At 43.5% G+C, this 27735-nt stretch overlaps 1 long non-coding RNA gene across 16 annotated transcripts in view; it reads right to left on the minus strand.

Annotated features, from left to right (window-relative positions):
* Window positions 1-27735, minus strand: part of LOC310899314 — a 284820-nt gene that overhangs the window by 82320 nt on the left and 174765 nt on the right. Inside the window, exon 5 of one of the 16 annotated variants that reach the window (XR_014584174.1) lies at window positions 10784-10930. The exons of the other annotated variants lie outside the window; for them this stretch is intronic. This is a non-coding gene — a long non-coding RNA (uncharacterized lncRNA). The remainder of the gene's footprint in view (window positions 1-10783; window positions 10931-27735) is intronic. 16 annotated transcript variants of the gene reach the window in all.

The raw sequence follows: 27735 nt of genomic DNA on the forward strand, positions 1-27735 counted from the left end.
GATAGGGGAGGGGGAGGTAATGCAAGGATGCCAAGAGAGGAGTGACATGTTCAAAGTGACAGGCTAGGAAAATGATCTTTGAAGCAACAGCAGCAGCATTCAGTATGATTAGGGCAAAGGCAAGCCTGCGTGTGTCAAGGCCAGAGAAAAGGATGTTGCAGCAACTGAGCTGTTAAATAATGAGAACTTAGGCAAGGGTTTTAGCTGCATGGAAGAATGGGAAAAGATGCATCTTAGAAGCTGGAAGATTTAGGAATTGGGGGTGGGGTGATATAAGCAGCTGAAAGATTGAGGCTTTACCTATATGTAACAGAGGTTAGAGCTGATGCTTCCATGCAGTCATGTGTGACAGATAGCATGGTATGTTGTCCACAGCATCACCGAAAACAAGGTGGATGGAGGGCTTGGGGTCACAGAGAATACTAGCAAGCAAAAAGTCCAGGCATTTTCTCTCTCTCATCTCCTGTTCAGCTCTTCTCTCTGCAGACAACTACAGGGTAGCTGCTTAGTGTAAACCAACAATTCTACACAGAAATTAAGTGCAGTTCCAGTAATATTTCTTTTCTCACGTGATCAGATTCTGTTCACATATACCCATGAGGTTGTGACTCTCATCTAACTCAGAAAATACAAATCCTTTCCTCGATACTCAGTAATAAACTGTACAGACCTTGTGCAGTTTTCTGCTGTATTCCTGGAATAAGATTACCAGCAAGATTAAGGCCTCTGGTTTTGAGAAGGGAGATTTCACAGGATTAAATGTTATCCAGCCTACTTCGGAAACAGAGGATAAAACACAAGAAAAGAAAATGAATTATATTACTCAAAATATCACAGACTATGGTGGTGGTGGAAGGGATAATGAAAAACCAAAAATTTAAATTATATGCAGAAATAACGGTGGAAAGCACTGCAGGGCGTACAATTCCGATTTGTTGCCAGAAGAGGGCACTCGCAGCTTTTTTTTTTTTTTTTTTTTTTTATGACTTGAGAGATTTAAATCGAGATTTCCCTTGGTAGCATTTCCCAGGCATAAATCAAGCACAAATGAATAACCTTTGATTTATCATTCCTAATGGAGATGTACATCATATTGGCGTGTCATCACATTTCAACATTGGCCATTATGATGCCAATCATATAGTAATTTTCTTCCGTGTCATAATCAGCGATGAAGATGTACATTTCCATTCAGTACAATTAGATTTTCATGTTTCTTAATGGTAGCTGAGGGCATTAGGCAGAATACCTGCTTTTGCTGCCTCTAACTCTTTTTCGCTCATATTTTTCTGAAATTGTATCCAAACCATTACCCAATCACCACTTTCCTGTAGTTAAACGCCACCTCTGCTCACATGGGAGAAGGCGAGAAAGATTTAAACCATCATTCCAAGCTGCAGAGGAACGGGCATCAAAATCCCAATCAAACACACCCCGCTGGAAAATATCCGGTGTTAACTATTTAAGAGCTCTTTGCTATGTGTCGCTTCGGGGTGGTCACTTGGGAGCTGACCCACAGCACACACCACAGTAAGGCGTCCCGCTGGGCCTGCTGTCTGACTTGCCAAGCCCAGCGAAACTGTTAGGAATAACTGAGTAGGAAAAAACCAAGCTAGTGCGGGTGGCCGTGAAACCTTCCTGTGAGCAGAGGCCTTTTACTGTGTGGATGGATGCGACATGTTACCTGTCCTCTGATCAAATGGCTCCTGGCTCCTTGACGTAATTGTGAGTCGGGAGCAGTGTATCACAGTGAAACAAGTAAAGCACAAGTAGCGGAGTTTTCAAAAGCACCTCAGCTTGCCTGAACCATCAGGCATTGGTGGTATTTTGGTGGCCTTTTAGGAAAGTAAGTATTTTCTTCACATTTTTTGTGCCTTCATTCTCTGTCCAACTGGGCCAGTCGTGCTGGGATGTGCAGGGACTGGAGGACAGAGAAACACAGCACCGTAATGCCTCGTATCTACATCAAAACTCCCAAGTGCACACACTGAGCGAGCACCTGGCACAACCTGACCATGGGAGGAAGGCCTGCGTGCTCCCAGAGCCCAGCCATCCCCAGGGCCCCCCGCAGCACGGGCACGCTGCCACCAGCCCCGCCGCAACAACAGCCCGAGGGTGACACGGCGGATAAAGCCGGCTCGGCGACAACGCCTGGCAAAGCCAGCCACAACGCGGCTTACAGGCTGCCCACCTCTCCCCCCGCCGGCTGCAAGCGGCCGCCGGGTCACCGGGCTCGGGGCCCGGCCGCCGGGTGCCATTTCGCGGCGGGCACCGCCGCCCTCACCTGGGCGGGCCGGGAAGATGGCTCCCGCCGGGAGCCGGGGGGGGGGCGGCGCTGCGGCAGGCGGGCGGGTGGGCGGCAGGGGGCGAGCGGCCCCCGGGAGGCTCTCGGCGCCCCCGGCATCGCCTCCCCTCCGGGCCGGCAGTGCTACGAGCCCTCAGGGGTCGGTAACGACACCGAGGGGATGGGGCACGGTGGCAGCGCCCTCTGGCGCCCTCGGTAGCCGGCCGCCGCCGTGCTCCAGGCGGGGCCCGGGCTTTGGGGCCGTTGGGTGCACCCTGAGGGAGAGAAAGGGGCGGCCTGAGGGCTGCCAGCGCTGTAAATCGGGTTGTCTGAGGGAGAGGAGAAGATCCGTGAAAGGGAAGACGGGGGAGAACTCGTATAAAGGACAGCCTTTCCTATAGCTTTCACACAGATAATGTACTGGTAAAACTGCAGCAGAGTGGGGAGCACGCACCGGCATCCTACAGCACTGAGATCCTTGGGCTTGGAGGGCAGAGTATAAGGGAGCCTGGTGACAGTGTTAGCACAGTTGCATGAACTTTTTTGCGTTATCTGAAAACTAGTCCAGAAAACCTCATAAGGAAGGTCTGAAAAGCAGGTCTGGATTGGTAAAATAAACACGCAGCAAAATAATTGCAGGTTTTTGTTGCTCTTCCAAATGAAAACCATACCACAGGCACTCTGGCTAAGGACTCGCGTGTCTAATGTATTACCAGACCTACTCAAAACACCAATACTACACCAAACCTGAGCGTGGTGCTACAGAAGGGTTGTTTTGTGTCTCTTCTACATAAGACTTTTTCTTTCTCATAAACGTTAAAAGCGATTTTCTGTGATCAGCATCAGGTAACAAGGAATCTCGCCTTTAAATCTGGGCTGCAGAAGGACCAAGAAGCCCTTTTCAGCAGCAACACTGAGCTTTCATGTACACCAAATTACTTGCCAAAGTAAGTACTTTGTCCCCAGTGATGTCAGCCTAATGTTGCCTTTAGATGCTTTCAACGTGGCACACTACCAATACACAGCACATGCGATATATGGTGCTCTGATTATGGCAGTGTTGCCTTTAGACTGATGACAGTAGTGTTTTTCTTCACATACAAAAACTGAGTTCCTGTCAAGGACACAAGTCTACATCATAGCAAGACAAAACATGAGTTTTCTGAGAGAACTGCATTCTTCCCATATGTAGCCAAACTGAAAAGATACTCATTTGTGACTGGATTTAAATTACTGTTTATATATTTATATATTATGTTGACGTTGATATGGCAAATGACTTGACCTTTGCTGCCTCTCTATCCATAACCTGTGAAGTTTTGTAGTCTGCCCTCATGCAGTGGACAAACAAGGTATCCTGTCTGTAAATCTACTTATCTTAGTCATATAGCATAAAGAGTTGATGTAGCCCTTTTAACTGCCTTTATACCATGACTGCCTGCAGAGTCACATTTGACCTGTTCACTAATGAAAGAAGTTTTATTTAGTAAACTTCAAAATGTGTTCAGGCTCAAACTGAAGCAAGGCAATGTCTAAAAAGTCTGATTATAATCCCAATTCTTTTCCTGGTAAAACATGCTCTACAAAGCCAGGATGCTCCATGACTGTAAATAGAAAATGGAAAATTTACTCAGTAACCAAAAGCCTCACTGGGATTGAATGGGAGAGTGAATTACTTAAAGATAAAACTTGGGAAGAAATAAAAAACTATTGTCAAAGATCAGTGAGTGAGGGAAGTAATGATGCTTATGAAAGACCATGTTGGGTCCAGTTTTGAAGATGGAATCTTTTTCCACTTGTATGAGGGTGAATTAAGGACAACTCGAATGAAATTAGTAATCACAACAGTGTAGAAGCAGATTGAGAGAAAAATCAGTTTCTTTTGATGCTTACTTAATACAGTATGTTACTAATGAATGGTGTTAGCTGCAAATGTCTCTCTCAGCTTCATATTTTCACGTTAAAATTTATTCGTACTGTCCTGATTGAAATTGTACAGATCTAGAGCAGAGACTTGGATTTAGGTAAAATTATTAGGATTAGAAATGGTGCAAAACCAGAACCTCAGACCTGATCCTCTTTGAATTTCTATGGGAAAGAGTTTGAACTCAAATCCCCAGATGTGAACCTGCTTGCACAGTTTAATTCTGGGTCAGCTCAACTAGCAGTAGGAGCTGAAAATCCTGGTCTGGTTTTGTGTGGGTGTAATCCCACAAGAACATTTGATTGTGAGATTTTATGGGTTTTATGAATGATTGAAAGTGAGAGAAAGGAGGCCTTTCATGACTGTTGATGAGACTAGCATCCTATTCATGCAGTATGAAGGAACAAAAGATAGTTATTACACTAGTTTTTATAAATCATTGGGAACAGAAGGTGTGGGAGGAAAAGTGCCAAAGATTATTCAGAAGACTAGAGGTTCAGAACAAAGACTATTTCTGTACAGTGCCTGGCACAAAGGAACTTCATTTTTGGTTAGTTTTTAGGCTTTGTTATAGCAAATGATTAATATTAAAAAAGGAAATCATTTTTGTAGGTTAACTGTGGTATTTAGTTTTCCCCACTTAAAACGTAAACAAAACCACCAACCTAAATGAGTTTACAATCTGTTACTTTACCTAAACCCAGAATTTGGCTTTATTACAGAAGCTGAATTGAATTTGCCTAGAGAAAAAAACAGACACACAACTGCTAAGATGGGGACAGAGAGAAAACAGAGGAATGAAAATGCGTTATCAAGCTAAAGATAAAAGCCGTGCTGGCTTGTAGAGTCCTGGACAAGAAGGTAAGGGATGAAGAGAAGACTCAAAATATTTGAGAGGAGTGCCTGAAGTGTAAACCACAACTTACTGGTGCTAATAGCTCTATAACTGCACCACAACTTACTGGTGATCATAGATCTGTAACTCCTCTAGTTTGCTATGAAAGTCCAGGCTACTCTGTCTGTTTACACTAGCAATGCATCTGGTCTGCAGTTAAAAACCTAGGAGAAGTATTTTGGGCAAAAGGATATTATCCTATCTAAGCTACTGTGACTTTGCTTAGCATGTCAGCAGGTCCTAAATTACTTATCTCTCATTCTGCTTTGTCTTTGTGCATGTAGAATTGTTTTTCTGAGAAATGAAGTCAGAGATGGCTTATTTAATACTGAAATTAATTCATGAGATTCTGAAAGAACATCTCTATCATATAGCTGGTAAAATTATTATGCATTCTCATTTTCTTTTTCACCATTTTAGCAGAGTATTTTTTTTCCTCGTTGGGCTAAAGCGTATATATAAGCTTTCCCTTTTCCTCACTACATCTCCCATCATCGACTAAGGGTATCGCCATTATCCTGGAACAGGAGGAGTCCTGGATTGGATCAGCTATTTCACTGCCTGTGTGCATCTTGGAGATAAGGAAACAGTATTCACTCTTTGGAAAGAAAAGACGTCCTTCTGAGTAGCTTGTGTATGTTTCCCTGTGCCTTTCATTTATTAATTTTCACATGACATGCATGTCCAAAAGCCAGTATGCTGTATTAGGGCTCAACCCCACACTACTGACGTCAGTGAGAGTTGTATCAATTACTCTAATGAACACAGGATTAGGCCTTTGTGGTTATGTGAAGAACCAATTATTGTATTTTTCTGTGAACCTACATTAAAACCTCCTTACAAGCGTAACGTGCAGGGTGTGAATGAAAGAAAACATTGCTTTTCTGTTTCAGTTTAAATTTGACTTCAGTACTAAACCTGTTATATTCAGATTTTGAAAAGCAGCGCATTGGCAGAATCAGACACATTTTACCCTCTACTGCAGCTCCCAGTAATATAAGGCATTGTGTGGTTTAATCTCTTCCTAGTCATTTCTTGCTTAAGGACCCAGTACTTGCACAGCTTCTGCATTAAAAAAGGCTTCTAGCATCTTGCAGGGTGAGACCCCCTGATACATAATGTATGATAGATGGTCTTTATGGAACTCCATGGTCAAACAAGCACCTTTTTTTTCTTTTTTTTTAGGAAAAAAAAAAAGAAAAAGGAACAACTCCAAGCTAGAAGAAAGCATGAGTTTATGTAATTTACTGTGTTTTATTCCTCTTGTTTTTATTCACAGTCTTTCAAGTATGACAGCTGTGATGTAATGACCTGGCCTACATATTGCACAGCACAATGCTGCAGATCTTTTTATTTTCCTGTTGTTCCTAATCATTATTTATTATTTGAGATGATTATCAATCATTTCATATACAGCTCCAAAGAGAGCAAGAACATCTTCCTAGCAACATAAATTTTTATATTCGAAGCTCAGAGTGGCTGACTTCAGTTTAGCTTTCTGAAAGTGATTAGTCCACAGTGCAGGTGAGTTTAATTTCCATGTAAATATGTTCTCTGCATCAGTAATTTATGCTTAAAATCATAAACACTAAAAGTGAACAGCTGCCTTTCAGATACAACCTGTGATGGGGTTGATGCAGAGCTCATTTTTTATCCTTCAGTCCACCACAAATTCCCCATTATTTCATTCTGTTCCTGTGTATCCAAATAAAAAGGTTGTTTTTATTATTATTACTTCTGTCTTTTCTTTGCAAATATTCTGCAGAAGCTGAAGATAAGCTGCATTATATTTTGTCTTGGAATAAAAGTTTATAGTGTTACTACAGTATGGTGATTGGAGTTGAACCTTACTGGGGCAGGTTATATTATATTTATTGACATGATAGGAAAATACTATATACAAGTTTAAAAGTCATTAAAAGATACAGTAGCAGAATCTTATTGTATGACACCTACAAACTAGAAATACTTTTGTGTTCACCCTGGCCTGAATACTGTTTCTAAGAGCAGATATTTTGTGCTTCTGTAGGAATATGTAAATCTTATTTTAAGCTGAGAAAACATTAAATAAGAAGGTCTTTATATTTTAGGTTATTAGGATTCAGTATAAAGCTGCAAAGTAATCTCATGAAAGTAGTGGTGTAGTCTAGGGGACAGACATCAGCTTAGGAATCAGGGGGCTTGTGTTTCATTTCTAGTTATCTGTCTTGCTTGATAGTTTTGGCCTCTTCATCTCAGCTCTTAGTGATGCTATTTTTCACTGGTTGTCTGTCTTCACTATTTAAAGTGTAAAATTGTTGTGACTAGCATTATCCTTCTGTATGCATTTTGCAGTACGTACTGCGGTGGAGCTCTGTGGATGAGGTGAGGCCTTTTTGGATGTTATAGCACAAAAATAACTGACACTCCCCTTAAACTGGGTAAAGGAACAACATGATGATGTCAAAAAAAATAAAGGAAGGGAACTTACATCTGGATTTCTGATATAAATCTTAAATAGAGCAGAGCTTTCTTTATTACGCTACATGGTTCAAATGGGGGAGTTAACCAGACATTATTCATGAAGCAAAGAAAGCCAGTTTATCATTGCTCAGAATATCCATAGGTAGATCTATGCTTCTCTCTAGCTGCTGAAGTATGCCACTCAGATGTACACCAGAAACGATTGCCTATGGATTAACGACAAATAAACCACAGTTGACCAAAATGGTTTGGCTGCAAGAGATGGGTTTCCTGGTACTGCTCCTTGCTTTTCCCCAGCAAGCACACACAGACACCTGTAGTACACTACGTCAGCCTTCACATACAGAATCTGATGCCCTGAAATACCTCAAGGTGCAATTTCAAGAACTGTTTTTCTATTTCTTTTCCAAAAGTAAAGCTTAATGAAGCAAATAGTTGTGATAATATGCATAAATGAGGCACAAATGTAGCTGAAGGTGATTAATTTAAAACTGTAACTAACTGTTCAGGTGAAAGCATGCTTCATTATTCTGCTACCTGTAGATTTAGGATGGCAATACGACAGAATGTCTGCTCAATAATTTGTGCTATTGACAGACAAGTATAGTTATTGTGAACTACTGTGTGCTAGCCTTAATTATTTTTTTTTCCTACTCTTTAACTCTTAGCTTTCTCCCCACCCCCACTTTGATTATCTCAGAGTATTTCTATATTGGTCTCTTTGCAGATTCATTCATAACATCTATTTGTGCATTTATGAATTTTAGAATTAATCCCTGCTCTTAGGACATCATTCCTTTCCCTTCCAGAAGGAGAGCTAGATTTACCCATGCCTTTAGCTACTTTGAGCTATGCAGCTTTAAAGCATCTTTAAAGCCATCTTAATTGGTTAAGCCTGATTTACACCTTTTTTTCTTCATCAGAGCAGTACTAAGAAACCAGAATGGCAGTTTGGCCTTTACACTTCTTTTCTTGTTTCCCTTCTTCTTTAGTGTTCTGTTCTCTTATTCTTCTATAACATATAGGTAAGTGATTAGAGTATTCAGGAATTGGAAAAAAAAAAATCCTACAATTAATCAAATCACCTATTCATTTAATAATTCTTTATTCAGACAGCCCAATTACCACTGTGTTCTGGCCTCTACAGTTCTCTTGTCTTATTTCACAACTTTTTTTTTTCATACTGACTGCATAAACACTAATTCAGAAGTGAAAACTATCAAAATAATCATCTTCAAATCAGAATAAGGCAATATAAATATTCCATTTGCCAAATTAACCCTTTTTAAAATTCTTTGCAGTATAGAAATATTTATGCCAGAAATCTTTGCTTACTATTTAAAAGCCACTGTTAGATAAATTCAAGCTGTAGAATTTCAGAGCGCCAAGAACTCAAGCATAATCTTGAAAGTGCTTGAATTTGGACTTGGATTTTAGTCAGTAAAATCCTGCAGGGGTGAGTGTGATGTCCTCATTACCAGTTTCCCAGCCCTTAGAGCATTTAGCCAACCTCTGGGAGATGTGAATTCAGTGTTCAGAGGAGATTTCGACCTTCACAAGGAGTATGCAACAATGCAAGTATGCAAACCATGCTGGGATGAAAGAAAAAAAGGTCTGATCTTCAAAGAGCAATCAGGATTCGTAATAATAATTATATAGAGTCATTGATGCTAGTAAAAGCCTAACATCAAATTCTTGTTTGGGAGAAGGCAGCATGGGGTTCCAGCTCTGCTCTTCTGAGTGTTTTTGTATTAGACACCCAGCAGTGCAAGGACTGAAATCCAAGCCTTTCCTCTTCAGCCTGGCACTCTAACCCCTCAGCTGGAGCGTCACTCTCACTCTGCATCTACACTCAGCCACTGCAACATGGAGTACCCTCAAAAAGAATATTAAAAGTGGTCCTTTTCTGAACCTAGAATAATCTACAGCCTTGTAGGAGGGATATTCTTGTGCAAGGTGTAGGATTCAGCACAGGCCTACTATATTTTGTGTTAAAACTCCTACCACTGATTTTAAGAGCCATCGTGCTCAAAGGAGGAAGGAACTTAGCTGTAGACTATTCTATGGGTATAGGAACCTCAGGAAACAGTCATCGTACTGCTCATTGTACCTACATCTCACCTTTACTTGGTCATGATGACTATCAGCGTCTCTAGTTTGGGGTGAATACAATGAACATTAGTGGTTCGTGAATTATCATTTCTGATGTTTTCCTTAGTGGGCAGAGTTGGATTGGAAAAGGATTTACTTCTGAGTGACTTTTTGAAAATGGGAGTCTTTTCCATAGTACATTTATAATCAATGTTCTTGTTTGTATGGGTTTTTAACCCCGGTAAACAGCTAAACATCACACAGCCACTCACTCACTCTCCCCCAGTGGGATGGGGAAGAGAATCAGAAGGGTAACAGTGAGAAAACTCATGGGTTGATGTAAAGATAGTCCAATAGGTAAAGCAAAGCAATTTTGTCAGCAACAACTAAAACATTGGTGTGTTATCAACACTGTTTTGATCACAAATCCAAAATATAGCACCATACAAGCTACAGTGAAGACAATTAACTCTCTCCCAGCCAAAAGCCAATACATATGGATTACAGATCTTTGTACAGCGACAATGACTCTTTCACACTAGTCTTTCTGCAACTCTGTCAGCTCTGATATCTTTCGCAGACACAGTTTATCAGCCTCTTCATTCCAAGTCAAGCGATCAATATCTGGAGCTACCTGTATGCTTCTTTTTATATAATCTCATTCTCAACTTTACTCATAAAATATCACCATTACCATTTCTTTCTATCCACCTGTGTTGTGCAGCTTGCACACAAGCTTTTGATGTACAGTGCAACCTTTTCTTTGTCCCTTCTGCACAGACTGCATGCATCAATATTAACTTTTCAGCTCTCTGATTTATCTCATTACATTTCTGTATTACCAGCCAAGTCATAATTTCCTTCCCGTAATGTCACTCTGAGCTCATTTCCCATACACTGCATTTGTATATAGACAATTACTGGGTTTATTGCTTGCTTCCTTCCTACTGGCCTTGGCTTTTCTCCCTAGTCTTTATCTTCCAGCATTCAATATTTATGGAAAGAGCTCCGCATTGAATTGTAACATCCCAGTCTAAGTTCACAGCTGCCTGAAATAGCATCACAGTACTAGTCTCTTGCATTTTCCTGTACTCAGGTAGCCAGTTTTTAAATACAAACTGCTCACCCTTCCCACAACGAGTAGGATTTGGTCATGTTTCCAGTCCCATCAGCTGTGCAAGAGGTCCAAACACACCACTGGAGTCAGTTACGTCACCAAAGCTGTGTGGAGGGATGTGAAACCATCACCCAAACCAGTTAAGGGCAGCTCATTCTGCAAAACAAGAACAAGGGGGTTGCCACTGGCTTTGTGATAACAGTTTGTGCGAAGACACTCTTCATAAGCAGCGACTCCCTGGTTGTTTGAGAGGAAATTTGTTGCAATTACGAGGGTCTTCATACAGGGTGAGCAAACCTTCCTCTCCCCCAAGGCCACAAGCACCACAGAGGCCTCATGCTAGGAAGCAATCCAGCCCTCTGCACCTTGTGGCTATAAGGGCAAATGTGGCATGTAAGAATGGCAGCTGGGAGCGATGCCTAAGGCGCTGCACAACTTTCTTGTGCCTGAAGGCTGGTCATATGTGGCCACAAGCAGGGGAGACCAGGTCATACTGGAGGGCTCATAACATTTCACTCCTACCTGGAGACGATTCCAACCATGCAGCTGGAGTAAAGCCCACAAGACGTACCTGCCTTGGCTCTATACTTTGTCTCAGCACTCGTCTAAAATTTTTAGCTCAGTCCTTGAGCCTCCCTCATAGAAGGCTGAGAAAGTCCTCTATTCTCAGCTCAATTCCTTCCCCAAACCTCAATGCCATAGCTCCACTTGATGAAAATAAGGGCTCCAAGCTCTCTTCCAGCCTCTTTTCCAGAAAAGCAGAGGTGCTTGTATTCATTTCGTTGTTCACTAGATGGCAACCTTAGCTTAAAAATCAGTTTCTTTTCTCACAGAAAAAGTTAGCTAATGCGGTCTCAGAGAGAAAATACACGAGAAATGCCCAATATGCTGCTCCAAGGGTAGAAAAAAAAAAGCGTCTGCTGTGATGCTAAGTATATCAGTCTGTGCATCACAGGGGGTCCTAAGGGAGCTGGCTGATAGAGTTGCCAAGCCTCTCTCCATCGTATTTGAAAAGTCCTGTCAGTCAGGTGAGGTCCCAAGTAATTAGAAAAAGGGAAACATCACTCCCATTTTTAAAAAGGGTAGAAAGGAGGACCTGGAGAGCTACAGACTGGTGAGCCTCACCTCTGTGCCTGGGAAGATCATGGAACAGATCCTCCTGGAAGCAATGTCAAGGCACATGCAAGACAAGGAATCAATCCAAGACAGCCAGCATGGCTTCACCAAGGGCAAATTGTGCCTGATGAATCTGGTGGCCTTCTGTGATGGAGTGACTGCATCAGTCAACAAGAGAAGACCAACTGATATCATCTACCTGGAGTTCTGTAAGGCCTTTGGCAATGTCCCACATAACATCCCGATCTCTAAATTGGAGGGAGATGGATTTGAAGGGTGAGCCATTCAGTTGATAAGGAATTGGCTGGATGGGTACATCCAGAGAGCTGTGGTCAACACAGGTGGAGGCCAGTGATGAGTGGTGTCCCTCAGGAGTCTGTCTTGGGACTGGTACTGTTTAATATCTTTATTAACAACATAGACAGTGGGATCTAGTGCACCCTCAGCAAGTTTGCAGATGACACCAAGCTGAGTGGTACAGTCGATACACCAGAAGGAAGGGAAGCCATCTAAAGGGGCATGGACAAGCTTGAGAAGTGGGCCCACATGAACCTACTGAGGCTCAACAAATCCAAGCGCAAGGTGCTGCGCCCGGGCTGGGGCAATCCCAGACATGAGCCCAGACTGGGAGAAGAACTCACTGAGAGCAGCCCTGCAGAGGACCTGGGGGTTCTCATGGATGAAAAGCCCCATGAGCCTGGGCCGCATCAACAGAGGGGGGGGTAGCAGGGGAGGGGAGGTGGTTGTCCCCCTCTGCTCTGACCTCATGAGGCCCCACCTGCAGTGCTGCGTCCAGGGCTGGGGCCCCCAGCACAAGAAGGATGTGGAGCTGTTAGAGTGGGTCCGGAGGAGGGCCACAAAGATGACCAAGGGTCTGGAGCACCTCTCCTATGAAGAAAAATTAATCTGAAGGAGTGCTTTAGCTCTTCTATTTTGGGAAATAGAAGAGGGAACCAAGAGGGAAAGGAAGAATTTGGACTAGGCCCTGAAGTAGGGATAGAAACCTATCTTACAGTGAAATTAGTTACAGATAAATGGAAAAGAGAGACACTAGCAAATCTTGTGGCATGAAGAGCTGAGCAAAAGTTTGTTAAGTACAAAGTCATGGGTGTGATCAGAGCCAGCTCAGCAGCCACAAGCTCTCTTTGGGCAGGAGCAACGATACTGACACAGAAGGGAATTTCTCCTGCTTTTTTCTGACAGTTTTCACATGCCTTTTATCCCTGCTGAGGGAGACAGCTGCTCGTGTTTATTAGCTCTGCTGCCGGAGCAGGTTTGCTATCCCTTCTCCCTCGTAACGCTGATGTAATGATGTCCCCAGAGAGCCGTGCCTGTGGGCAGCAGTGTGAGCCCGCTGAGCCTCTCGCAGCCAGCCCGTGTGCTCCTGCGGCTGTGAGCGGTGCTGTGCCTCCCCAGTACCTATTTTAGGTACTCCTGCTGGTGCCCACGGGGGAAACAACAGGCTGTGTGCTCATTAGCAGATGCATGCTGGTAAATGAATTGGTGTTAGCGGTACGTAAAGACCCTTTTGCTAACAATAACATGGCTTGTTGGAGGTTTATAATACAGTCAGATAATTGGATTTGAAACAAGAGGCTAGATAGACACAGACCATGGGGAACATCACTCCCTGCTAGTGTGGGTTGCTGAAGAAATGCAGGAGGAGTGGGATATGTGCACCCCGTTTTAGATGGCATCAGTTCGCTGTGGCTGGTCAGATGAGCAGCAGTCATACCTCATCTGCAGCCTCATTGATCCTGCCATCGTGCTGCGGCAGCTGCGATCAGCACTGCTCAGGTACCCGGAGACAAAGCGAGGCTATCAAGTCTATCCCATGTGAAAATCCATACTTGGCCTCACCGCACTGCTCCATCTCACGCAGTTTCTCTGCTCGAGCCTCAAGGCAGCTGCTCAGAGCCTTCCCTGAGACAGTGCTGCACTTGCAATGTCGATGTCTGGAATAGGGTAAAACCATCACAAATGGGGGCTGAGGTACTGGCTGAGCTGCTACCAGTGCTGGTGACACCCCCACTCACTCGGACTAAAGAGCCCCTGATACCAGAAGTGCTAAAACCTAACAAATCTGGAAAAGACGCTCTCCCTCCTTAAAACTATCTATCCACGTATTTTCACAAATAGCTCAGAAATTTGGCACTGGCAAGTGTTCTTCATAGACAAAGCATGCCTAGTCCCACGTAGAAACTGGAAAAGCTCCCTGAGATAATATAAATAGATTTACTAAGATCTGATTAGGCTCGATATTGACTGTTGACTCTCTCTGTACTCCTTTTACATTTTTTATCACTCCTTCTATGGATCTAAGAATATGGAAATTTACATCCTAAATTCAAAAGCACTTTTCGCACTGATTAGAAAAGATCAGTCAATGAACCTAACAGCTGCCCGGCTGCATTTGTTGTTCTGGAGCTGGAAAGTGAGCGTATCAGCTCCTTTCTGCCAAGAACGGTGCCGGTGCTCAAACCTATGTAAAACAGTTTCCTCACATTAGAAAAGAATCCAATGGAAAAATGAAGCAAAGAAAGGCACGTTTGGCTTCTCACGCTGCCACCAAGAAGGACTGAAGATGCACACGGTGCTATTACAGAAGTGTGGCTGCTGTTGCACTTAAAGAGCAGCCATTAACACTATTTTGAAGGGAAAAAGAATACCTGCTCTGAGTTTTTTTTCTAAAATCCCTGTGACGCTGACAGCAGCCCAAGGAGTTCCCCACATCTTACTTGTAAATAGAGTGGGAATGGTTTAATATACTCGGATGATTTACGCTATTTGCTGCAGAACCATTGTGGCTTATATTAAGCACTTTCAGAGTATAATTTGTGGGTCAGAGAGACTGTGTAATAGCCTGTTAGGATCCGTAATGATTGATCATGTCACCACTGCTGGGAGAGACTATTGCACGCAGATTACGCTTCCGGAGCCAATACATTTGGCTCTTCAGATTTGCATGCATAGTAATTCTCTGGGCTAATAGCTGTCATCATACATTTATCCCAGTAATACTGACTGTTTACTCTTTTGTGACTCCTTCACAATGCAAAGATTGATCAGTTCAACTACTGCGGTGACTTCCTCAAAAGTCAGGACTCTTAAAATACACGTATTACCACAAACAGAGCTGGGATTGTTGCTTTATAGCAGGCTGCTGTGAAACACCATCTTCATTTATTATAGCTCCCCTCCGTTCCTCCCTACTCACACTTATTTCCTTGTGGCTGAAATAAAACCTTATCACCAGGAGCTGGAAATCTGTTCTTTCGCTCCCCTCAAAGGCCAGGGCACACCAGCTCGTGCTGGAGCTCGTGAGGAGGCACCAGAAGCTAACTAGAGGCACACATTCAGCTGACAAGACCAGGGGCGTCAGAGCCAGCACCTCTGGCTGGAAGGACGCGGCAGCAGCCGAGAAAGCTGCCTCCACACCCCCCTTTCCCCCACCTCCGTCATCACCCTTCTCCCCCCGCACAACCTCCTCACTCGTTGCCTTGGACGTGGCAAAGCTTCGCAGTGCCCATCTCACTCGACGCCTTCAGAGGGCTCGGGGGACTGAGGTCAGTGAAGTCAGAGGGGAGGCATAACCTATAGCAGCCGACCTGACAGCTGCCACGGCCTCTCTTGTCCTTGGTTTTCAGGCTCCAGAGGGGAAACGTCTCGTAAAGTATAACCACGTATATACGCAAAAGGCTCGGGGATGTTGGCGTTTCAGGCAAGATATTCTCGGCTTCTTTATTACCAGCTGAAAACAGGATGGATTCACAGAAGCTGTAAGGGCAAGTCAGCTCATGCTCTGCACTGGTGACAAAAAGCATGACAAGGCAAGTAAGGGACAGAGGCACACACCCTGCTACTGAAGAAAGGCAGTTTCAATGAACACTGGTTCTTATTTCAGGTCCACACAGCTCAGCTGTCTGGTGAAGTGACATGCATTTCTTTGAAATTCAGGGCTTTGTGCTGCGTGTGCTCAAAAAAAAAGTTGGAAATGCTACATGTGCTCCGGGAGAAGGAGTCGTATTCACAGTATCACAGTATCACAGATTTCTAGGTTGGAAGAGACCTCAAGATCATCGAGTCCAACCTCCGACCTAACACTAAGTACTCCACTAAACCATATCGCTAAGCTCTACATCTAAACGTCTTTTAAAGACCTCCAGGGATGGTGACTCCACCACCTCCCTGGGCAGCCCGTTCCAATGCTTAATAACCCTTTCGGTAAAGAAGTTCTTCCTAATATCCAACCTAAACCTCCCCTGGTGCAACTTTAGCCCATTCCCCCTTGTCCTGTCACCAGGCACGTGGGAGAACAGACCAACCCCCACCTCTCTACAGCCTCCTTTAAGGTAACTGTAGAGAGCGATAAGGTCTCCCCTGAGCCTCCTCTTCTCCAGGCTGAACAAGCCCAGCTCCCTCAGCCGCTCCTCGTAAGCCTTGTTCTCCAGACCCCTCACCAGCTTGGTCGCCCTTCTCTGGACTCGCTCGAGCACGTCCATGTCCTTCCTGTAGCGAGGGGCCCAAAACTGAACACAGTACTCAAGGTGCGGCCTCACCAGAGCCGAGTACAGGGGCACAAATTCCTTGCTTTTGGAATTAATTCTGTCCTGTATGGATGGACTGGATGCATGTCACTTGCAGAAGGGAAAGTTTTTCATTTGTTTTTCACAAGAAAAATGACAAGATTCTTTAAGCAATGTAGTGCTTCTTTTTTTTTTGTATTAATTTTACAGATAAAAATCTGTTGGGCATAATACCTTTTTTTTTTTTCCCCCCATATAATTTGTAATACTGTGGGACTATCATGACAGAATAGCGTTTGCTACTGGGAACGATTGCCATAGCATGTATTTGCATCTGGTAAAGCCAAACAAAGACCACTTGACTGATCTGCAAAAGTTGTTGGTAGTGTAAACAATTGAACAAAGTAATTGATTATTCTCAATGTAATCAATTACTGTACTTCAAATGGTATTTCTGCCAACTCAACTCATGCATTTTGTCAAATAGCACACTGGAGAACACTTTACTAAGGTCTTGCCTGTAAGCCTCAATTTATAAACATAGATTAGGCTGGGTGACGTGTTTTATTTTATTTTTTATTCTATTTTTTTTTAACCAGTTGCTCATTACATTAAAGGCAAGAGTTATTAAGAAAATACAACGGGGTTATCTTTTCTAACATCCTGCGGCTGTTGTCAGTGACCACCATGCTGAACTGGCGGGCTTTGAGTCACTTCTGCACAACGGGCCACCGTGTGCCCAACACTCACCTGCAGTGGGGATGCAATATAGATTCAAGTACTTTGACATTTCCAAGTGCACTGTCTTTTATGGAGAGTTCAACTGGCATTTCATTCACAAGGTAAAACGTAGCCAGAAGGAAAGCTTTATGGGCAGCACAGTACAGGGACACTGCTCCCCCTGGGCTTTCCTGTTTGTTTGCCCTGTAGATCTTTTTATGTCTCTCTTTCTTCTACAATTAAATAAGATAAATTTGCTTGGAAGAGTCAAAAACAATAGGAGGAGGACCAGGTTTGTGAAGATCCTCATTTTAAGCATACGTTTCTCCTGAAAAACTGAAACACGTAAAATATTTTTTTCTGAAACTTCATTTGCAGATATAATTTGCTCTGAAAGCTTCTCACTAAAAAAGCAGTGCTAGGTTACACTCATGTAAGCAGGGAGAAGAGTTTGAGTGTACTGTTTTCTGCTCCTTCTAACAGGTTATTTTCCTATGAAATACTGAGTAAAGTGGCAGATTTACAAAATGTCTCCAGCTGGTTTCTATGCTTGCCTCTGCCTAAGCCTAGCACCTAAAAGCACCTAAACTGTGCCCCACACAGCCTTTCAGGCCCCATGTTCTCCCTGTAACCCTATCTTTGCTGCAGCCTGAAAAATGCAATACAAGGAAACACAGGAACTGCTCCCCCGAAGACGTTTGGCTGAAGGACACTGACAGTGGGTAGGGTTTGATGCAGATATTTTGTGCCGCGCTTCATTCCCAAGAGACGTACCTGAGAGCTGCAGTTGTAAGACAGGAATAACAGTTTTCTATCCCATTTGTCTCTTTACAAGTGGTATGAATATATCTAAACGGTGAAAATGCTAAAAAACATTTACTCTCCTTACCCATGACTAGCCTGAAAAATGTTCACTCTGATTTTTTTCTCTGCCTCTCATAACAAAGACCCGCAGTGATGTCTGTGATTGATTCAGTAAAACAACCACCTGGTGGAGGTAGCGTCAGCATAGCTGACATTATCGGCACGGGCCACAGGTAACGGTTGCTGTTACCAAATACTATCAGGATTTCACCTGGCAAGTACCTCAGCACAAATTAAGATCAAGTTTCCCCCACGGTGCCCGAGAAGCTCAGTATACGTAATACAGATTTACCCTGCACTCTCAGCAGAAGATCCCGTCTCAGCCTTCAAGCCTACACCGCACAATAAACACAAGACATGCAGAAGAGATGCTGTCCAATGGCTTTGGTAAGGGAAAGCAGAGAAACTGCGGTGTCTTTCATGGATTACCACTACATCAACCTATGCCAACTTATTTTGCCCATTTTGTAAAAAGGAAAATCCAGCAGGCAAAGGTTTTTCTTTTCCTCTCATTGTTTAACTATGTTTTGGTCAGAGTAAAAAGAAACAAATATATATAACAAATGAGTTACAGGTTGTGGAAATCTAGCGACATTTATCACTACCAATACTGTTCTGGATGTTCTGTAGGGAGTCTGTATGAAGAGACAGTTATCTTCCAGTCCCAAGACTGAAATTTTACGTGACTTGCGTTATGGTGCCCTGAGGAATGAAGGACACTCAGACAGAAGTCGCCACGAAGCAGACTAATTCTATTCTCTCCGTGAGTAATGCACTGAACTTTGAAATAGATGCTGATTTTTTGAATTTCAGAGATTTCTGCCTACTGCCTAAATGACAAGAAAACCTCATTACTGGATTTAACAACAGAAGTGAATTTTCTCAGAAGTTCACCTATCGTAGTATTCAGGATATTGAAAAGACAAAAAAAAGTGGAGGCATCACACAAGAGGTTAAAACAGGTCAGAGAACTTATTTCCTATGATTGAAATGCAACAGTGGGGTCTTGAGTTCACTTTCCAAATGCTTGATGTACACTAAAAACTTGCTTGAAGCTGGATATATAATAGGAAGAAGGCAAAGCATCTTCTGCAGATGTTCGGGACAGCCTCTTACACAGACTCTTGGAGCTGGTCTAGCAAGGGTACAGCTGGAGGGGCACCCCGATGGCAAGTCTGGATTTAAGCATTTCCAGTTCACTGCAGGAGCCCCATTCAGGATGCAGAACAAAACCAGAAGCGAGTTCCTGGAGCTGTCGAGAGCTGTGTGACCCCAAACACGCCCTCCTTGTCTTCTGGCACGAGCCCTCAGCTTGGCAGGAATTGGACATCCCCTTTCCCCCACCAGGCCTGCTGTTAGCGCTCCCGCGGGTCCCCGCTTTGGAGCCAAGCCAGCACACACACCTGCAGCCGAAGGCAGCGCCACGGGTCTCTGCCAAGCACGGAGAAGCTGGAACAGGCGAGAATGAATAAATGAATGAAGTCGAGAGGACACGAAACACTGCGCTTCCATTGCTCTCGTCGCTGTTATTTATGCGCCCCACACAGGCCCTGTGCAGCCTCACAGAGCCGCCGAGCACACAGCTGCCAGGAAGCGGCCGCCTCACGCTGCTCAACATGCAGGTGGCACAGCCGCTCCTGAAGTCCTCCGTAATTCCTCCTGACACTATCGTGCCGCGCAAGAGGGCTGAGGGCAGCACACGTACTGACACCGCTGCCTTCCCCTGCCCACGGTGTCAGGGAGGATGCCCTGCCTGACGGAGGCAGCCGGCACCATCCTCCTCCCCTGGCAGCAGGTTTATTTTTTAATCAGAGGCAGAGAAAGCAAAGCAGGGGTGTAAATCAGGGTGCTTGCTGTCTGTCAGCAGGTGCCAGAAATATTTCAAAAGAATTAACGTGGCCACAGTAGTTGTAATTTCTAAGTAATGATTTAAAAAAAAATATTCACAGCTCTGCTCATGATGTATTCTTGTACCCACAGGTCTTGCGCTGTACTGAAACAAGATTTTACTTTGCCTGTCACCTTGACGCAGGCAAGCAAGCAGATAAAAAGGAAAAGAAGACTGCAGCTGGCAGTAAATCATCCACTGCTTATTTTTGTCCCTAGCTCAGGTTTGCAGGGGAAAAAAAAAGTCTCTATTTTAGAACGTTTTCACCACTTTTAGTTAGCAGGAATCAGAAGTAGGAGGCTTTGAAAGGCAAAAAGCGGACCATAAAGCACAACGCTCCACTTGCAAGGACTGTGGGGGAATGAAATTGTCACCTGATATGAAATTACATACTCCTTCGCTGTTTAGCTTTAGTCATAATATTAAGCAACATTTTTCCCTGATCTTATTAAATACATCTCAGTAGGTCCCTGCAGGGTGTTTCACAAGCATAATAGAAGATTAAATTTACAGGACTTCACTCTCCGTGTACTTAAACCTCGTTTATTCCATTCACATCACTGGATGCACTTCACTAGCTTGGGTGAGAGGAGAGCTGAGGCCTCAGCGTGTTCCTTGGGCGGTTATTTCCTTAGAGCTTGTTCGTACGCAACAGGAGAGTAATTCCTTCAGTAAGTGCTGGTAGAAGGATTAGATGTCCCTTGCAAATGTCCATTTGCACTGGGCTGAAAAGTCCTTACGCTAGAGGAACTGGAGTAATTTGTTTGGTTGAACCACTTGAGCCACTGCGCTGAATCCCTGCAGCACCGTGGGCCTCACTCTGACCCCGTAGGTTTGTTTCTACTGAGCAAATCCAGCCCTGTTCCATAGGCTCAGGGGTTAAAATCCCAGTGGAGAATTTCCAGTAGGGGCCATCCTCACGCCTGCTTCCATCCCTAGGCCATGCCAGCTCCCTTTATTTATACCACAGCTACTTCTAACATGTGACAGGCTCAATTAACAAGACTTTTTCACAAGGCACCTGTAAGACTCACATTATACTTTTGAATTCATGCTACTCATTCAGCTATATCACAACACAATTATGCCAGGCAGAACAGAAGAGATCCTGGCTTACTGTCCTTTTCTGTGTCTTGCACATTTTGAATGCTCCCTAAAAATCAAAAATAGGTTGGTTGTTAAACTAATATACATGCTAATTCTTAGCAGAATATACCCCCACTTCATAATGATGAGGCTGAAAGAATAACTATATAGAAGAGCACTGACACAAAGCGTTTAGGGGCATCTGATTAGTACGTTGCAAAAATAAATAGCTTTGTAGACTCATCCAAAAAAGAACAGGCAGAATCAAGAAATATGCTTGCTTACTAACACTGCAAAGAAAGCATAAACAGTAGTGTGCCGTTTATAGATTTTCTTTCTTGTCATTGTGAGCTGCAGAAATTCTGTATTTTTTTTCCACTTCATTAAGAAGATGGATGGGTTTTTTTACTTGCAACAGATGGCAGCAGACCAGAGGGAGGCCACCTGTAGTCAAGTGAAACTCTTATGCTGGGACCTGCAGTTGGGACCTGGGTCATCTGGCCAGGGAGTGTTGGTGACACCCTGACTTACTGACCCCCATGTGCTCAGCCAGGTCGAGCTCTCTGCAAGTTGAGGCTTCAGGGCAGACAATGCATCTCCTGTCTAGGAACTGCCCTCTGGGGTAGGAAATACAGCTTGTCTAGCTCCTGGGGGAGGCCAGATCCAGAAGTGGTTCATAGGTGACAAATGAAAGACATATTTCAGATATTTTCATTCATCATCTCTCCTGCTAAAACTGCTGCTCTGAAGAAAAAAATTTAAATCCGTTGGGTCAGAGAGGTGCATCAAAGGAGCGGCATGAATCACTGGCCTGGTTGCTACAGTTCCCAGCCTGTCCTTAATTTCTGAGTTTTTGCTTTTTAGATTAAGTAATCAGATAAAAACTCTCGTCCTGCAAGCCTTATTAAACACATACAAACACGTAAAACAAAAGTTTCCATGAAAGTCTCATTGTCTTCTGGGAGACCACTTTGGTCCCTTGCTGCATTAGTATTCACAAGCTGTATAAACCTCTGCTTAAGAGCAGAGAAGGCACGTGGAGAATCTACCAGTATATAACATCCAGACAGATTTTATCTGCTTCTTATCCACACCACAGGTTTGGCAGGAGAATTTGTCATAAAACTTTTCACTAATTTTAAATGTTTCACTGGGGAGGCAGCGTCTGTCTCATATATATTGATGGAGTCAATCTTGTTCCAGAGTCAGAAATCTTCTGGTCACTGGCTGCCAACAGAACTGATCAAGTCAAGAAATTTATCATAAGCCTTGAAACTTTGTTGGTACATATTGCTGAAAAACAACTTCTATACAATACTAATAAATTAAATGTGGGTATCAAATTCTTTGATAAGAATAACAGCTTTTCCAAACTACTGTAAGCTCTGAAAACACAAAATCCTGCTTCCAGTTAAAACGTTTGGCCTCCCCTGCAACAAACACCAAGTTCTTACTCCATGCGACTAGAACAGCGAGGGAGCTGTACTCAACACTGCTGTGAGCACTCTCACAGTATTTACTCTTGTGCAAAATTACAGTGAAGAATCATCCCAATGACTCCCAGATTTTTTATTCAGCTCTCATTCTTGCAGGTGTGCAGCACTGTGTCAGAAATCAGTCCAGCGTATCAAAACGGAATTCACCCTTTACAGTGTGTTCATTGAGATGGTGGGTTTAAAAATATCAGAAAGAAGTGAATGGGTATATAGTAACAAGGAATGAATTTAAACTTCAGAATTAGATGATTTCTGGCCACAAGAACTATGAGGTTACGGAACAGCCTTCCAGTAGAAGCAGACAGGGTAGAGAAAACAAGTCGTCTTAAGATCTTGCTGGCTGGTTTGTGAAAGGTTTGATGTATCCGGGTTGCCTGTTAAAAACAGGGGTGGGACTTGATAGCTCAGGAGGTTCCTACACCAAGTGGTTATTGTCTTTCTGCTCCCCGCCAGCCGTGCGGTCTGCTATCACCATGTGACAAGTACTGCCAGAAATAGCCAGCTCCCTTTGGGGAGGGGGAGACAGCAAGAGGGAGGACTTCATGCTGGCCAAGTCCAGAAGAGCCCCACTGAGCTCCGAGGTGAGAAACATTACAAGCTTTGTTGTGGTCGAAAGCATCTGATGCTAATTTCGTGCTTGCTGGCTGAAGATGTTTGATGTTTCACCTGTAACACCATGCTGTTGTTAAGGCAGCTGCAGGCATTACGAGCAGCACACAGCAACCTTCACGCAAGGTTTTCCACCGTTCTGCAGTTGTTTTGGCACGCAGATGATTCTGCTGGGACTCTTGACTAAGCATAGCATCAGGATGTCACCAGGGCTTACACTGGCATGCCCTGAAGCCAATATCAGTGCTGACATAAGGTGCCCACACACCCTCACTGCTCACCCGGCCTTCTGCTGCATGGCCTAGCAAGGGCAGCAAAACAGAGCCATGCCCAGCCGCACCTCAGCTGCTGCGGTTTGCAACCTGCTTTTTATTTTTTAGCACCAAGCATACTTCCACCAATAGGTTAAATAAGGTACGTTGGGACAGTGGAGGTGATGTCGGGGCCCATGCCTCCCTTAATGGGTACACTGGATTTTGAGGGACAGACTGACAGGAACAGTAACATCTTCAACCACTTCACAGACATTTGTGAGAGCTCATCCCTCACAACAACACTCAGATCTGGACTGACTTCAACTGCAGGACAATGATAGGGGAGAAATAGGAAAGTGCCAAGTACCTGCATAAGTCAGCCAAATAACCATCAGAGGCTTAGTGGTTTGGAAAGCTTTCCACATCACATCTCCTATAAGGATAAACAGACTTTGCTTATTGCAGGTAATTTCAATCTTTTTCATACCGAGTGATTCCTTAAGGTCAGTTCTTGATTCTCTTACTTGTCTCTGAGTATTACTTTTCTGCAGAAGCTGGTTTACCGTGTCACTGAGCCCGTTTCTGCCCTGTGCAGAGAGAGCTAGGGCATACGTGCGTACTAGCATCTTACTCAAAAGCTGTTACTCAAAAAACTTACTCAAAAACTCAAAGTCAGACTGAGCCTCTAAAATGTAATCTTTTTGCCTAAAGACTGAGCTCTGCCTAGTAAATGGAGCTGGTACCAGTTTGCTTCAGAGAGAACTGAATGTCTGAACCACGGTAAAATTAATCACACTTAGAGCATTATGTTAAGAGCAGCAAGAGATAACGTTATCTGAAGTGTGCCCCAAATACGGTGAAATACTTCAGAAGCAAATACTAAACTGGAATACAGCAGGACATTGCTTGGGAACCTGGCTTATCTGCTAGTCCTGTTGGACGGCTGAAGTCTGGATTACCTCATAACCAGTCTCTGCTGTCTGGAGAGATGTATTCAGCCATGAAAACAACGATTAAACCAGAGTCAAATCATGTACATATGAATTTGTTGGGCCAGAAGCACTAACATATGCTCCTTCCTTAATTCAGATTAAGGGCCTCATTTTCCCTGATTACCAAAGAGATAATGACTGCAGTCCAAGACAACGTTCTGGGATCCTCATTTACCAGCGATGATGTGAAGGGACCATCAATCCTGATAGCTGGAGCCTGTCTGATTTACAAACTTGGTTTCTGTTTGTGAGGTTCTTTTCAGAAGACACAAGTGCTAAAATGTCCTTTCCTACCTCTTTAATCCACTGTCGAGTTTGAATACTTTAGTACTCAAGTTAGAAGAGCTAATGACAAAGCTGAACAAAGCCTTAACTATACTTCAATATAGATCATATTCTACACATACACTTCTCCAAGGGCACATTTCATTTTCTATTCCTGTACCACATAGTGTTTTGAGCTAGAAGGTTTTTTTTAGTACTACCCAGTTAAGCTTTAGGTCTGATGATGCCTCAGCTATGGATATTTGCCATTACATTGCACACTTCCATTCCAGCTCTCTTTAATTAGAAACGGATTATTTCTTCCATTGGAGTTACTGAGAGAAGTCTGTTTTCACTTGGCACTTAAGCCAGAAATTTTATTGCCACTCTTGCTGTAATTGTCTGCTAGCCTTCATTAGTTTGTATCGATCTGACACAATTCACGTTTATAGATGCCTTCCAAATCTGTTTGAATTCAGTCTAAAATGAAGTAGATTTTACCACATCTTTTTTCCTCCAACGCATCCCTGAACCACACAAAAATAGCTGCAGCTCTTTTACAGCTCAGATTTCTCTGTGACGGACTTAATATTAGTTCACTGCTACACACCTCCAGGCCAAGCCCCTACAGCACAGCGAACAGAATAACAAATACTGTGGGACAAAAAAAAAAAAAAAAAGGTAGTACAGCTACAACTGCTCATTGCTAATTTATCTGGTGCTGCTTATCTGCTGGTCCCAGTCCTCTGTCCCATCCCAGCCAAGCCTGACCACCTGCATACCTAGCAAGAGCAATCACCCAAAATACTTTGCTACCCCAGCTGCTGTGATGAGCTCGGAACTGCGTATTCCTGTATCATGTCTCAGAAGTAAGTGGCTTTATAGGCTGCTTGCTTTCCTCCCCATTTTTCTTCAAGGGAATAAATACGCAACTGGTTAACTGCAGGACAGGTAGGCGCGCGCGGTGGTTTGTTATCAGACTCCCTCAGGCTTTCTGACGAGTGTCATTGCTTTAGGATCTCTTTCAGGTGTGTCAGCAAAGTATATCAAATCCTCAGGCACGGCAGAAGACTGGAAATTAGGAGACATTTCACTGGTCTGCTGTACGACCCTAGCTAGTTACTTCAACTTACTCAACTTTCATTTCCACTTCTGCCCTTCGTCTGTTGACTTTGCTTTAAAGAGAATGAAGTCTGGGACAGAGATAGCGCCTTTCTGTGCTTATAAACAGCATGAAGCACAACAAGAGTGGCACTTTTTAGAGTATATAGATGTCAATGTAGTATAAATAATGAACAATTAAATTAATCTTCTGTCCTACCAGTATCTTTGGGTCACTTAAATCAAGAATTGTTTGTAGCCAAATGCTGTTGAGTTGTGAAGTACCCAGCCTACACCCATTATCTTCAGATTAGCCTACGCTGCAAAGAATCATTTGAGCTCAAAGTACTTTTAACTTTGTGGGCTTGAGCCAACAGTACTGGAATACCACCAGTGCTTCTCAAGAGGCCTTCAATGCTGTGCAATGACCAGTTCTCTCGAGATATATTACTGGAAAATAAGAAAGAGATAGATGGTCTACTAAGAGGGAGGCATATATTGGCTTTCTGCAGCCATTTCATAGCTCGGTATCTTACAACCACCTGGACTTTGACAGTGACAGATCTAACATGACTATGCTGCCTTGCACCGGATTTCCTTTTTCAGTTCCTCACAGAGATGATGGATTGCCAGGCCAATCTGAGGCACGCTGGCTTCTTTGGCTAGGCCAGAAAAAACCATTGCTGAATAAGTGATTCAGCTTTTGGCCACACTGGCATTTGTGGAAAGCACCTCATCATTTGTCTGTTAACCCTGTGAGCAGCAAATGCCGAGGCCATCGGTTCTACAGGGCTCAGCAGATAACCTAACAGCAAATTGAGGGTTAGTCTTCAAGTGCTTCCAGCTGAAAGGCTTTTCCTGGCCAGTCGGTAAAGAAGCAGTGCACGCGAATTCCTACCAGCAGGATCTTGGTTTGGTTTTCAGGCCGTCTGTGCATTTGCCCAGGGTACATACATTCCTATCTGTATTATTTTATATATTCTTAGTTTCACGCATGCATGAGGTTGACACTAATGTTATTGCTTGATCCCCCTGCCCTGAAACTTACTTGTTTCTTTTATTGATTGTTTCTGATTAATTTAAACTCCCTTTGGAAACTGCAAGACCACAATTTGCATTATATTTGTACTCATTTAGTTATAGGCTTGACTTTGATTTGTCCATTCAGCAGCTTGTCCCAGATCATATGCACTTCCGATGGAAGACGATGACTACTAGCATACCACCGTCAACACCTGAATTACCTAAAATCATCTTCTGTTTACAAAAAATCTTAGTAAGTGTTAATATTTAAGGATAAGCATAACCATCCATTTATTCTCCAGCAAGACCGCTCAGTCCATAATGACAAAAATGCTTTATGGAGCTATTCTGCAGCAAAAACTTGGGTCAAAAATTCTCCGTACCAGTCTGTTGCCATCAGTGGATCTCCCGGCCTGCATCAGGCTGATTTGGTCCTTTTACAAGAGTTCTTCCTGCTGGCCCCTGGAAACTGGCAGTGAGCTAGCAGCAGAGAGGCAGGCACCAAAAATAAGGGGAGGAAAAATAAGAGCTGTTTCCTGGCAACAGGGCTGGATGCAGAGTTCTGTTAGCTGGGAGCCCTGAAAGTGTAATTGCTCATGTGTGATTTGGACCATCCCACTTTGGTTTAAAGAGGTCTTGTGTACGTAGTAAACACATTATCCTAGAGCATGTGCTGGTCATGTCTGAGGCCATTGACAAAGCCATCTGCCAAATGTCTTTCTGCTTGGCAAAGGAGAGATTTGTTTCTGCTTCAGGTGGTAACACATTGCCCACAATATTATTTTGCAATAATTAAAAATCCAGAAACAGCAGTTTGAAATAGTTGATCCCCTTTTGCGCTAGTGGTTTTATGAAGCGCAAAACAATGAAAAGTCACCTTTTTTATAGGATATGAATAAATGCATCCCTATGTTTTCCAGAAGAGAAACGTGAAGAAAGTAAGAGAAACTTGGGCCAGATTTGAAAACAGATGCCTCACCCCAGCAGGAAACCACCTAATCGACTTGTTCAGAGATACCCGG

Source organism: Anser anser (assembly GCF_964211835.1).
Source record: "Anser anser genome assembly, chromosome: 4".
NCBI lineage: Eukaryota > Metazoa > Chordata > Aves > Anseriformes > Anatidae > Anser > Anser anser.